The sequence below is a fragment of the Ornithorhynchus anatinus genome, chromosome 1, assembly GCF_004115215.2.
Source record: "Ornithorhynchus anatinus isolate Pmale09 chromosome 1, mOrnAna1.pri.v4, whole genome shotgun sequence".
Classification (NCBI taxonomy): Eukaryota; Metazoa; Chordata; class Mammalia; order Monotremata; family Ornithorhynchidae; genus Ornithorhynchus; species Ornithorhynchus anatinus.
The window spans coordinates 86,964,383-86,977,439 of NC_041728.1; the positions used below are offsets into that span (position 1 = coordinate 86,964,383).

Genomic DNA, 13,057 nt, shown 5'->3' on the forward strand with positions numbered 1-13,057 from the left:
TCTCCTTCTCACCTCCCTCTCTCCTTCTACATCCCAGCCCACTCACTCCGCTCCTCTGGTGCTAATCTTCTCACTGTGCCTCGATCTCGCCTGTCCCGCTATCCACTCCTGGCCCACGTCCTACCTCTGGTGTGGTACATCCTCCCTCTTCAAATCCGCCAAACAATCACTCTTCCCCTGCTTCAAGCCTTCCTGAAGGCTCACCTTTTCCAAGAGGCCTTCCCAGACTAAGCACCACTTTTTCTCAGCTCCCCTTCCCTTGGTCACCTTGACTTGTTCCCTTTGCTCTCCCCACTGCCCCACAGCACTGATGTTTATATGTATATAGCTATAATTCTATTTATATTGATGCCTGTTTACTTGTTTTGGTGTCTGTCTTTCCCCTTCTAGACTGTAAACCCAGGGTGGGCAGGGATTATCTCTTTATTGCTGAATTGTACTTTCTAAGTGCTTAGTACAGTGCTCTGCACACAGTAAACACTCAATAAATATGATTGAATGAAGAGGCGTAGGATCAGAATGCCCGTGGAGGCTCAACTCTGAGGTAGGAAGAGAGAGGTCAGAAAGTACTAACACTATAGATACAGGCTCCTTGTGAACTCCTGGGAAGGAAAAGCGTGGTCCAGATATAGGCTGGTAGAGGGGGCAAACTCTAGGGTAAGAAGATAAATGAGGACTTATAATTTATTACCTGCCTATTGTATGCAGCACGTGGGTAGAGTGTAATCGAAGTCAAAGAAGCAGCCTCAAGTGTCCTCATGTCTTCCTCTTCCTTTTTTTTCTTTTTCTCTTGCTCCCATTATTGCTAGACTTAATTGCCTGTGTAATGGTTCCCTCTCCTGTATGGGGTTGCAAAAATTGGCCCCCCAAAATGGGGCAATTATGCAAGTAAAGTACTCTTTTCTTTGTTTCCAGGGAAGGAATTTCTGCACTCTTAATACTTCATAGCTCTGGCATTCAAGTCTTTTTCCTTATTTCTAATTGAACTCTCTTGCCCTAATTAGAGCCCAGTACTGTTCAGGTGTCTGTAGAAATGGACAACTCATTCCCCTCTTAAATATGGAAATTTGAGGCCTGGTGACCTCAGGTCTCCCAGGTCACCCAGGTAGGCACAGGTAGAGCCAGCCATGGGTCATAGTGTTCCTATCCAATGCTAACTCCACCAAACCTGTCTGTATTAAATATTTGAATAGTAAGCACTTGTTGGGACACTTGTTGGGACTCTATTTGGGCATTGAAGTAAAAAAATGCAAGATTAAATTCTCCAGCTCTTGGAACTCAAGTAGACCTCATGGGATACAGGGGAGATTTGGATCTACTTTATCATTGACTCATTGGACTACATGTCTGTAGGCAGGTCATTTCTAATAATAACTCTGCTCCATTAATCTGAATTGTTTGAAGAGTTGGGTGTGAGTGAGTGGTGAACTGCAGTCAGCATTCAAGGGTCCACAGAATATATATGTGCTGACATTGGCCCATCTTTTCCCTTCTCATTTTCTTTTGTTCCCACCCAACTCCTCTTCCTTCATTCCTATTCCTACACGACTGGAAGGAGGAAGGGGGAAAAGAAAGGAAATGGGAGGTATATTGCTGCTGGTATCAGCATGTGGGCATTTTCTCTTCTGGCCAGCTAATGCAATTATCAACATCTTCCCAGGCTAAAATGACAAAATTTGGAGGCTTTAAAGTTATTGGTTTGGAAACAAAGATTTACCTCATTGTTATCTATCCATTCTCACAGGTGAATTTAATTTTGATTATATTGTTGTGGGCGTAAATCAGGGTTAGGTAAATTGTCTGCCATAGGCATATGAAACTCTCAAAATGACACCGCTAATGCTGCCATGATATTTAAGTAAAGCAAAAATGAGGAGAAAATTCCTGTAGCTTAATGAATGATATTTATTGAATGTTTACTGTGTGGAGAACACTTGGGAAGGAGTGTGGCCTAGTGGAAAGAGCATGGTCCTGGAAATCAGAGGACCTGGATCCTAATCCCAGCTTCACGACTTACTGCTGTGTGACCTCGGACAAGACACTTAGCTTCTCTGTAAGATTGTGAGCTTGTTGTGGGCAGGGAACTGTCTATCAGTTCTTTTGTATTGTATACTCCCAAGCACTTAGTGCAGTGTTGAGCACAGAGTAAGTGCTTAATAAATATAATTGATTCTCTGTGACTCAGTTTCCTCACCTTCAAAATGGGGGTTCTATATCTGTTCTCCCTCTTATACTCTGAGCACCATGTGGGTCCTGATTATCTTGTATCTACTGTACTGCTTAGTAATAATAATGTTGGTATTTGTTAAGCGCTTACTATGTGCTGAGCACTGTTCTAAGCGCTGGGGTAGACACAGGCTATCAGGAATCAGGAACCACGTGGGGCTCACAGTCTTAATCCCCATTTTACAGATGAGGGAACTGAGGCACAGAGAAGTTAAGTGATTTGCCCACAGTCACACAGCTGACAAGTGGCAGAGCTGGGATTCAAACTCATGAGCCCTGACTCCAAAGCCTGTGCTCTTTCCACTGAGCCACGCTGCTTCTCCTAGTAGTAATAATAATGATAATTATGGTATTTGTTAAGCACTTATTATGTGCCAGGCACTGTACTAAGCACTGGGGTGGATACTAGCAAATCAGGTTGGACACAGTTCCTGATCCATGTGGAGCTCACATTCTCAATCCCTATTTTACAGATGAGATAACTGAGGCGCAGAGAAGTGATGTGACTTGCCCAAGGTTGCACAGCAGATAAGTTCCAGAGCTGGAATTAGAACCCATGACCTTCTGACTCCCAGGTCCATGCTCTATACACTACACCATGCTGCTGCTTTAAAAAAAAAATAAAGGATTTACTACACATTTAACAGAGAAGTTGTGACTTCATAATTATGGTACTTATTAAGTGCTTACTCTGTGCCAATCACTGTTCTGAGCTATAGGATAGATACATTAATCAGGTTGGACACAGTCCCTGACTCACTTGGGGCTCACAGTCTTAATCCTCATTTTACAGATGAGGTCACGAAGGCCCTGTGAAGTGACTTACCCAAGGTCAAACAGCAGACATGTGGCAGAGATGGGATTAGAACCCAAGTCCTTCTGACTTCCTGTTCTGTGCTCTATACACTAAGCTATGTTGCTTAGTACAGCACGTATGGGAAGCATTTAGTAAATACTATCATTATTAGGAGAGCACAATGGACACATTCCCTGCCCTTGAGAAACTTACAATTTAATGTGGGAGAGACATTAAAATAAATTTCAAGTAAGAAGAAACAGAATGTAAAGATATGTTCATAAATCTGGTGAAGGTGGGAGAGTATCAAAGTGCTTAGGTAGTACAAACTTTATTGCATAGGTGACATAGAGGGAGAATAGGGTAAGAAGATGAGAGTTTAGTCAGGGAAGACTTCCTGAAGGAGATGTGATTTTAGTAGGGTTTGAAGATGATGAAGCTCTATCCACTACATCATGCTGCTGCTGGTCATCTGTCAGCTATGAAATGGGAGAGAGATCAAGGCAGGAGGGCAGAGGATCAAGCGTTTAGTATAGTGCTCTGTACATAGTAAGCGCTCAATAAATACTACTGAATGAATGAGGGAGGGCATAAGCAAGGGTGAGAGAAGATAGGAAGCAGAGAAAATAGGTTGATGTCAAGGAAATAAGTGAGGGTTGGGTTGTAGTGGGAGAAGAGTGAGGGTAGGTAGGAGGGGGCGAACTTGATTGAGTGCCTTAAAACCAATAGTATGGAATTTCTTTTTGATGTACCAATGTATGGATAACCTTCGGAGGTTTTAAAGAGTGGAAAGAAATGCACAGAACTATTTTCTAGAAAAATGACACTTGCAATAGAATGAAGTATGGACAGGAGAGGGAAGAGGCTGGAGGCAGGGTGGTCAGCAAAGAAAGAGCCCAGCAGTGGCAGCAGTTTGGATATAGAGGAAAGGGTGAATTCCAGAGATGTTGACTAGGTAAAATAGACGGGATTTGGAGAGAGATTGAATATGTGATTTTAAATGAGAGATATGAGTCAAGATTATGGGCTTGTGAGCTAGGGAATATGGTGGTGCTATCTATTATGTTGGGAAAATCTAAATGAGGACAGGGTTTGGGTGGGAAGATGAGTTTTGTTTGGATAAGTTTAGTTTGTGGTGTCAACAGGACATCCAAGTGAAATGTCCTGAAGGCAGGAAGAAATGAGAGACTGCAGAGGAGAGAAGTGGAGGCTGGAGAAGTAAGTTTCAGAATATATGTATATATATATACACTATATACATATATTGAATGCAATAATCCATAGTGTGTATATATATATATATATACACACTATGGATTATTGCATTCAATTTTTTATCTTCCCTATTCCATATGTAAAAATTTTATATTTTTTTTCTCCAATTTGAGTGAAAGAAATAAATTTCTTGTTATTGTTCTTCTTAAGGCCTTAGAACAGTGTATTATTCACAGTGTATTCTACCGAGTAAATACTACTACTACTACTAATTATGTTGGTATTTGTTAAGTGCTTACTATGCACAAGGCACTGTTCTAAGCTCTGTGGTAGAAACAAGGGAATCAGGTTGTCCCACGTAGGGCTCCCAGTCTTCATCCCCATTTTACAGATAAGGTAACTGAGGCCCAGAGAAGTTAAGTGACTTGCCCAAGGTCACAAAGCTGACAGGCAGCGGAGCCGGGATTAGACCTCATGACCACTGACTCCCCAACCTGTGCTCTTTCCATTGAGCCATGCTGCTTCTCTAATGCTTCTCTAGTACTAATGAATACTTTTATTATTACTACCACAACTCTTTCTTTTTCCCCTATATGTTTCTCATTTTAGTGGAAAAAGCACAGGACAGGAAGTCAAGAGACCTGGTTTTTAATCCCAGTTCTACTCTTGCCTGCTGTATGATCCTGGACAAGTCTCTTAATTTCCGTGCCTAAATTTCCTTATCTATAAATGAAGAATGCAATACCTCTTCTTCCCTCTTAGACTGTGAAACCCCTGTGGCATAGATAGAGACTGTGTCTGAACTGATTATCTTATCTTTACCCGCTCACAATGTTTAGCACTGTGTGTGTGCTTAATGAGTACTACAATAGTAATTATTATTGTCATTAACAGTAATAAGGACTTGAGAGCATGGAAATAGATTCTGGGTGGCTTGGTCAGTGGGAATGGTGTCCACACTTTGGGATCAATGTTGGGTAGGTCCAGGGTAAGGAGAAATATAGTAGGAGGATCCAGGTAGAATTAGGATGGCTTGGCAACTCTAGATTTTGGGGGTGGGATGGAACCCTTAGTGGGAGCCGGGATCATGGTTCAGACAGCTGGGGATGCCTGAAGTGTGGACAAATGATCAGGATTTTGGAGTGGCAATGAAAATTGTTTGAAAACGATGCATCTTTATCTTTTCAGCAAAAGACCATTTTTGCCTCTTTTTAATGTAGATTGAGGATTGCTCCGTAGGTTGGTGTATTCCCTATGATCAGTTCCCTTCAAGTCATGGCTGACAGTGTTTGGCATCTATGTTTTTCCTCTTATTCCTATGTTTGTTTTCAACTGTTTATCTTTGCCTTCCCCATTATATTGTAAATTTCTCAGTATCAGGAACCTTGTCTGTTACTCTTAGATGGTGATTTGTACAGCCTTCTGCACATAGTTAGTGCACAAGTTCTAATGAGTGAATTAATTTCACCAGCTGACAAAGGACTATTTAAAAATCATGCTGGGGAGGTGTATGTGTGTGTGTGTACGTACGTGTGTATGTACATGTGTTTACGTACTTGAGCTGTATTTCTGAAAGACTTTTTGTCAAGGGCAGCCAAAGAAAGCATGCTTGTCTCTATCTGTTTTTAAAATTCCATTCTCACTCCAGCTGGTACATTAGCACACAAAGCTAGCCTGGAAAAAGAAAGGCATCCTTTGCTTATTGGCTAAATTTGGAGAGAATTTTTGACATCTCTGACCATCCTTCAAATGAGATCTTTGTGTGGGGGTGCAGAGGTCAGGGAAGAGAAGCCTTGGGATTTCAAAAGGTGGTGAGAAGAATGGCTTAGGTTCCCAACAGCCCAACAGTGTTCTTTTGTTTCCATTGGTCACTTGTCTAGGATGAATCCTGTGCACATCAAAGAAATGTCTAAACAGTGTTATCTAACTCTGTCCTCTGCCCCCTGCTATGTAATGGGCCTCTTTGCTGGGAAACACTGGGTGAAGAGAGGGAGGATTTGCAGTAGTGCTATTAATTCAGCAAACAGCCAATCAATAGCGTTTGCATTAATCAAAAAGAATGCCCTAGTTTGGGGGGGGGGGATGAAATGATTCATTTTCCTAAGATGCATTTGTGAGATAGTTAAAAATGCTAGTCTTTTAACAGTTTAGTAATCCTTGGGTTGTAGGCTAGAGAAAGCAAGCTGTGAGGAGTGAAATAACCCCGATGGGTTGGAAGGGAAGAAAACAACTAGTACAATTCAATCTTTAAAACAATCTTTTTTCCTTAGATTTCTATTCAATAGCACCACCAAGGTTAAATGTAGGTGTGTATCAGAGTGGTTACTTACTGGTTTATGTTACATCTATCCCAATGCTTAATACAATGGTTTGCACATAGCACACCATAGAAATATCACAATTTTATTATTAGTATTGACAATTGTAAAATAAAGTGAAAATAGATTTCTGTGAAATTGTAGTTTGGCTTTCAAGTGAAGATTTAGTGTGAAAAATGATATTCTTTTTGAAATGTGATTGTTTTTTGAAGAGCTAAAAGTCTACTTTATGTTTTGGAATAACTTTATATTTCAAAGGTGTACATTCCTTTGCTATAATTGCATATGAATCAATTTGTTATATTCAAAGAGCCACATTTTGGCATGGTTGGTTAGTTTAGTCTTAGTGTGAAATAAATTTTTTCAAGCAAATGCAATTACAGGAATTAGATTCCAATCCATGCAGCTAAGGAGAAAGGTTATCACAATTAGTAGCATTGATGATTGGGTTCTTTTTAAATAATAATTTATGGTATTTGTTAAGCGATTACTATGTGAAGACCACTGTTCTAAGCACTGAGGTAGATACAGCGTAATCATGGGGCTCATATTTTTTTTTTAATCCCCATTTTTACAGATGAAGTAACTGAGGCACAGAGAAGTTAAGTGACTTGCCCAAGATCACCCAGCAGACAAGAGGAGATGGGATTAGAACCCACAACCTCTGACTCCCAAGCCCATGCTCTTTCTGTTATTTCAGTGATGTTTCAGAGTTAATCTTGTTCATCATCTTACAGGATGAGTGGAGTTTATAATGACAGGAAGGGGGACAGTAACTTAGCTCAACAGTTTTGCAAGAGGCAGAATTTTTCCTTAAGAAAACTCTATCTAGTAGACTCTATAGCCTAGTTAGTATATTTCCTATGTAGCTGATTCATTTTCTTCTGTTATATTCTTAATATTTGGTTTTCATATTTTGAGATCTCTTGATGATAAATTATAACCCACATTTCCTTTTCAGATAACCAAATGGTATAATTACTTTGTATGATTTGGGACTTGATCAGAGATTTCTAATAATATGTTTGTCAGAAAATGAGAGCTGCATTCCAGATGATTCCAAGTTTTGTAGGAAATGGGTCAGACATGGATAATCCAGTAGGAAGTTAGGCTGTAAAGCTGATGATTATCAAATATCAAGGAGACTAATAGCCTGGAGTTTGGTGGAAGATCCCATTTTCTCTTATCTCAGGCAGAACTCTGCTTTTGTGTATTTGTCCTTCCCCTCAGTAGTCCTATCTCTTAACAGTTTTAACAGATACACAGAAAAGGCTGTCCAGCTGGGAACATCTTCTCTGTTCCTTTAACAAAAGCATGATTATCCAGGACATAGAAGTGGAGAGATTCTTGCTTCTAAATCCATTTTGTATTCTATTTTCCTCTGCCCTCCTTTCCCCCCTCCATTCTGGGCCCGTATTCCTTTTTCTAAATGTACCAACAGTAGCCTTGGGGCCAGTTATTGCAAGGCAGATCTCGGCTTTGTATCTTTGGTAATTTATTTTCTCTGTGATATTGACTGGCAGTTAGCTGATGTATACGTGACAGGATGGTGGTAGAGGTAGGAGGTGGGGGAGGGTTAGTGGGGCGGGGTCGATAGGAGACAGGCCTGTTGAGAATTGAAAATAAAGGATGATTTTAGCCCAAGATCTTTGTAAACCTGATGGCAGCTTCTTTCTTTTACTCCATTTGGGAGAATTAATTGCCTAAATGGGAAGGCTAGTGATTAGACACATTACTCAATAGTGTAGCTGTTCTCTGAATTTGAAGATGTATTCAATACTAAGGCCATGGGGTGCCGGTAACAAGAGAACGAACATTAGCAAGCCAGAAAAATAAAAAAAAAAACAAGGCTACTACCCTTTACTTCTTAAATCAGCAAACAGGTCCAAAGAAAATAAAATAAAAGAGAAATGGAGAGATTGTATGTGGGGGGCAGGGGGGAGCAGGGGGTGGTGATTTGGGCTGGGAAAATCTTTCAGAAGGGAAAGATGGGGGAAAAAACCAAACCATCAAAGCTCTTCTGCAATGGGTAACCTCAAGATTGCAAGTAGTTCAGTGATGCTTTAGATCATGGATGTTCCCCTTTTCCTCATCCATGGAGCTTTTTGGTTTTGCAGTTGGTGTTGCTAATATAGGCCACATTGCAATGAGATTTCTTGGGCAGGGGAACATTGCAAGGAAGAAGTGTTTGCCTGGATGTCATTCATACTACGAGCTCTTCTCAGTAGCTGAAGGGAGCGAGAAGAGGTCTGAGGGTCATCTTAGGTAATTGAAAGTCAGAGCTGTATTAATCATATCTTTTGAGTTCTGTCAGCTGCATGATGGCAAAGCGAGCATTATTCAAGAAACTTTTCTAGAATTTTTAGGAAATACATTTTTGAGCCTCAGGTAGAAACCAGTTTAGTTCAGTGCACTATCCACTCCGCGTCTGGGCAGTCCTTTTACTCTTTTATTATTCCCTCATAAATTTGAGGCATAGAATATTTGGACAACAATAAAATATATGGGTCAATTTATAGAGAGGACTACAGTGTTGGCTTCTATCAGAAGAAATGATTGTAGGCAGGACTATCAATCACTCAACTATTGACAGGTGTTCAGTGATGAGTTACAGAGCTTGACCTCAGAACCCAGCATTTTCTCAAGACTGTCAAGCACATGCATAATTAAGAAGATGAATGTATGCTCCTGGTCGTCTTGGGTCAGTGTGCAGATTAAATATAATTTCAAAATGATAAGGTTAAATATGGAGGCCTTTCTCTTTTCTCATTTTTTTATGCTGTTATATCCAAAATGCTTTATTATCATGTATGACATTATTTTTACTAGTATCTTTTTCTTTTGGTATTAAGCATTTACTAGGTGCCAGGCACTGTATTTAAATACTGGGAGTAGATAGAAATAATCAGGTTGGACATAGTCCCTGTCCCATGAAGAGCTCATAATTTTACTCCCTATTTTACAGATGAGGTAACTGAGGCACAGAGAAGTTAAGTAACTTGCCCAAGGTCACACAGCAAGTAAGTGGAGCCGGGACTCCCAGGCACTTGCTCTTAAATGGACTCATAAAATAGCATGGTAATCAAAATCCCTTCTAGACTTTTGTATCAATGATTCAGTAATAAAAAAAAATTAAAAAATACTTTCAAAGAAATGATTCAAATTTATTTCTGGGATCCTGTATTTTGCTCAGAAGTATTAAGTGATTTAAAGCTCTTAGCCAGGTCTTATGGTTTCTTGGACAAAGGAAGGGACAGCCTCCTATACCAAGAAATATTAGAATATTTCTTGTCTTAAATATTGTTAGACTGGACTGCTGATGAGATTAAAAAGGGTTTTTTAAGACTATGTCTATCATTAGTCTAATCAGAGAGGGAGAGTTTAAACAGGCTGGGCAGGGATTGTCTCTATCTGTTGCCGAATTGTACATTTCAAGCGCTTGGTACTGTGCTCTGCACACAGTAAGCACTCAATAAATACGATTGAATGAATGAATGAATGAACAGGCCATTGTTTTTCTGAGTCCGTTGACCAATACATATTCGCTGGCGTGGGTGGCAAGAAAGACCAAAAGCAATATCCTCCCTTTCATGCTTTAAAGAGAGTCACTGGCATGTGTGTCTATGGCTGCTTCATCAGTTTCCCAAATGACAACTTTCAGAATTGCCTCAGGTTTCAGGAAACGTAGGAGCCCCTCGTTCTTTTTCTGATCCTTCTCACAGGATTTTAAATGGGACCTACGGTATCGCCTTTCTTGCCCTGCAGCCTATCCTGCCCAGAAATAGGGTCTGCAGGGAATCCCCACATGTGAAGCCACAGAGGCCAAATCATTATCTGTGCCTATTGGTGTGGCTGAAAATGTTGATAAATGGACCAACAGCCCCATCTGTATATCAGTTTTTGTCCATAGCCAAGCACTTGTCTGTCGTTGACTTCTGGTTTTACTGAAACCTGTGCTCGGGAAAAGCCACCTTAGTCCAGGCAGATGCAATATGTCATCTTTTCTGTTGCTCCTTCAAGTCAGTAGTCCAAATCCACACACTACATCCTTTGAGTCTGTGCGCTTATGTTTTTAAATAATCATTCCTTCTACCAACCCTACTTGCTAGGATTTTACCTCAGTTCATTTGTGCATCCTGCTGTCATTCATTTTCCTCTTGTGCCCTGCTTGTCTTGTTTTTTGTTTTATGGTATTTAAGTGCTTACTATGCAGCGGACACTCTACTAAGAGCTGGGTTAGATAAAATCTAATCAGATTGGATACAGTCCAGGTCCCACATGAAGCTCACAGCCTTAATCTCCATTTTACAGATGAAAAAACTGAGGCCCAGAGAAATTTAGTGACTTACCCAAAGCCCCAAAGCAGACAAGTAGCAGAGCTGGGATTAAGAGCCAGGGACTTCTAATTCTCAGGCCCATGTCTATCCACTTGACCATGCTGCCTTCCAATTGATTGTGTTGTGTTCACTGATGCAACTATTCAAGAAGCTGCATATGCTACCTGTGACATTGAAAGCTGTCACATCTGAATCTAAGATTGGGCATTTCCACAACCTTTATGAATCTGAAGCTTAATGTTGCATTAATGCTGCATTCTATTCACCAGACTCCCAAAAGTTGCTTTGGCATGCTCGATTTAGTTCTGTACTTTATTAGAAAAATCACAGAACAATTAACTGAGTTGAGGATAATGCCAAATTTATGAACTTGTGAGATGGAGGGTTGTGGTGTCCACAGCAGGAGGACAGGGTATGGGTGGGAAGGTGATGAATTCTGTTTTAGGCATGTTAAATTTGAAGTGTCAGTGGGATGTCCTGAAGAAAGGGGGCAGAGAAGGGGAGAGGCCAGGACTGGAGAGGTAGGTTTGGTTATCAGTTGTGTAGAAATAGTAGAGGAAGATGAGGGAGTGAATCACTTCTCCAAGGAAGTGAATATAGATGGAGAATAGAAGGGGGGGCCCTGAACTGGGCCTCACGGGATGCCCACGGGGAGACAGACAGACAAAAACAATAGTAATAAATAGAATCAAGGGGATGTACACCTCATTAACAAAATAAATAGGGTAATAAAAATATATACAAATGAGCAAATGAACACAGTGCTGAGGGGAGGGAAATGGAGAGGGGTAGGAGCAGAGGGAAAGTTAACACACTATGTGTGCAGCAAAATACCGTGTCCACTGTAGTGCCTTGGAGTATAAATCCCTCTGGAAATTTTGGGAACACATGGTTGTTAATATTTTGCACCAAGTGGTTTTAAAGTTCAGGCAGTACATCTGGAGTTTTCTAGGCTAAAAGTCCCACTCCTTGCATACCCCTTTGGGGAGTGTTTTTCTGCTTATGTACTCCATGATAATTTCCACAACCCGTGACTTGACCTTTAGATCCTACACAAGTGCAGGAATGAGATTAGCCCCTTGGTGGCTGTAAAGGTAGTTGCTCTTTGAAGGGTCTCCCCTTCTTCTTACCCACCAGGCGGGGACCTCAAATATGGGCATGGGTTTCCAGAACACAAGATCCACCACTATATCAGGAGAGACCCAATTTCTGAACTACCATTGATTCAATCTCTTCTGATGTCATTAGTCATTCCCTTTCTTTTCCTGCTAGGTACGCTCTTAAAATGAGGCAGCAATTTAGATACTGTGAGTTTGAAAATGGGCCAACGGCCTCCTCCTCCTGCTGGCCTCAGGGGCTCCCCTTACAGTCAACAGTACTACTCAGATCTTACAATACTTACAATTTTAGATACAGTATTGCTGAAGATAACACAACTTTGACCCTTCCCTCAAAAAACCCCCAAAACGCCCATATATTGCCTACCACAGCAGTACGAAAAGTCCTGGCTAGGATTCTGCTAGTAATGTAAAGTGATTAGGTGTCATGATAGTTTCCACAGTCAGTTGTCTCATCTGTGTGATTGAACATGGTGATGATAGTGGTATCTTGGAAATCTCTGCAGAATTTTCTTAGTGAGCTCAGTGTGGGACTGGATTTGATCTATTTGTTTTATGTCTATCCCAGCCTTTAGTACTGAACTTGGCACATAGTAAATAGCACAATTATTATCATTACTATTAGTGCCAGATGATGAAGGAACTCATTACTGAATAAGCACTTAATATGGTCTCCGGATATGGTAAGTGCTCAAATAAATACTACTGATTGACTGAATAGCCCTCTTCATTGCTCGCACACCTCAGAAGGTAGATCACCATGGGACTTCATGATTTTGAATATAGGGATAACATAAAAGGAGGAGCAAAGAACATCTCTTCACGTTTCTGATACTTTCTAGCAATCAATGGTATTGATTAAGTGTTTACTGTGTGCAGACCACTGTATTAAATGCTTGGGAGAGTACAATAGAGTAGGCACTCGTGATTTCTGCTCACAGTGTAGTGGTATTTTCTATGATCTCGCTAGGGGAGCAGCATGGTACAGTGGATAGGGCATGGGCTTGGGAGTCAGAAGGTCATAGATTCTTCTATGACCACCTCCAC

At 40.8% G+C, this 13,057-nt stretch overlaps 1 protein-coding gene across 3 annotated transcripts in view; it reads left to right on the forward strand.

Annotated features, from left to right (window-relative positions):
- Positions 1-13,057, forward strand: part of GREB1 (growth regulating estrogen receptor binding 1) — a 161,471-nt gene that overhangs the window by 10,207 nt on the left and 138,207 nt on the right. The gene's annotated exons all lie outside the window — the stretch shown is intronic.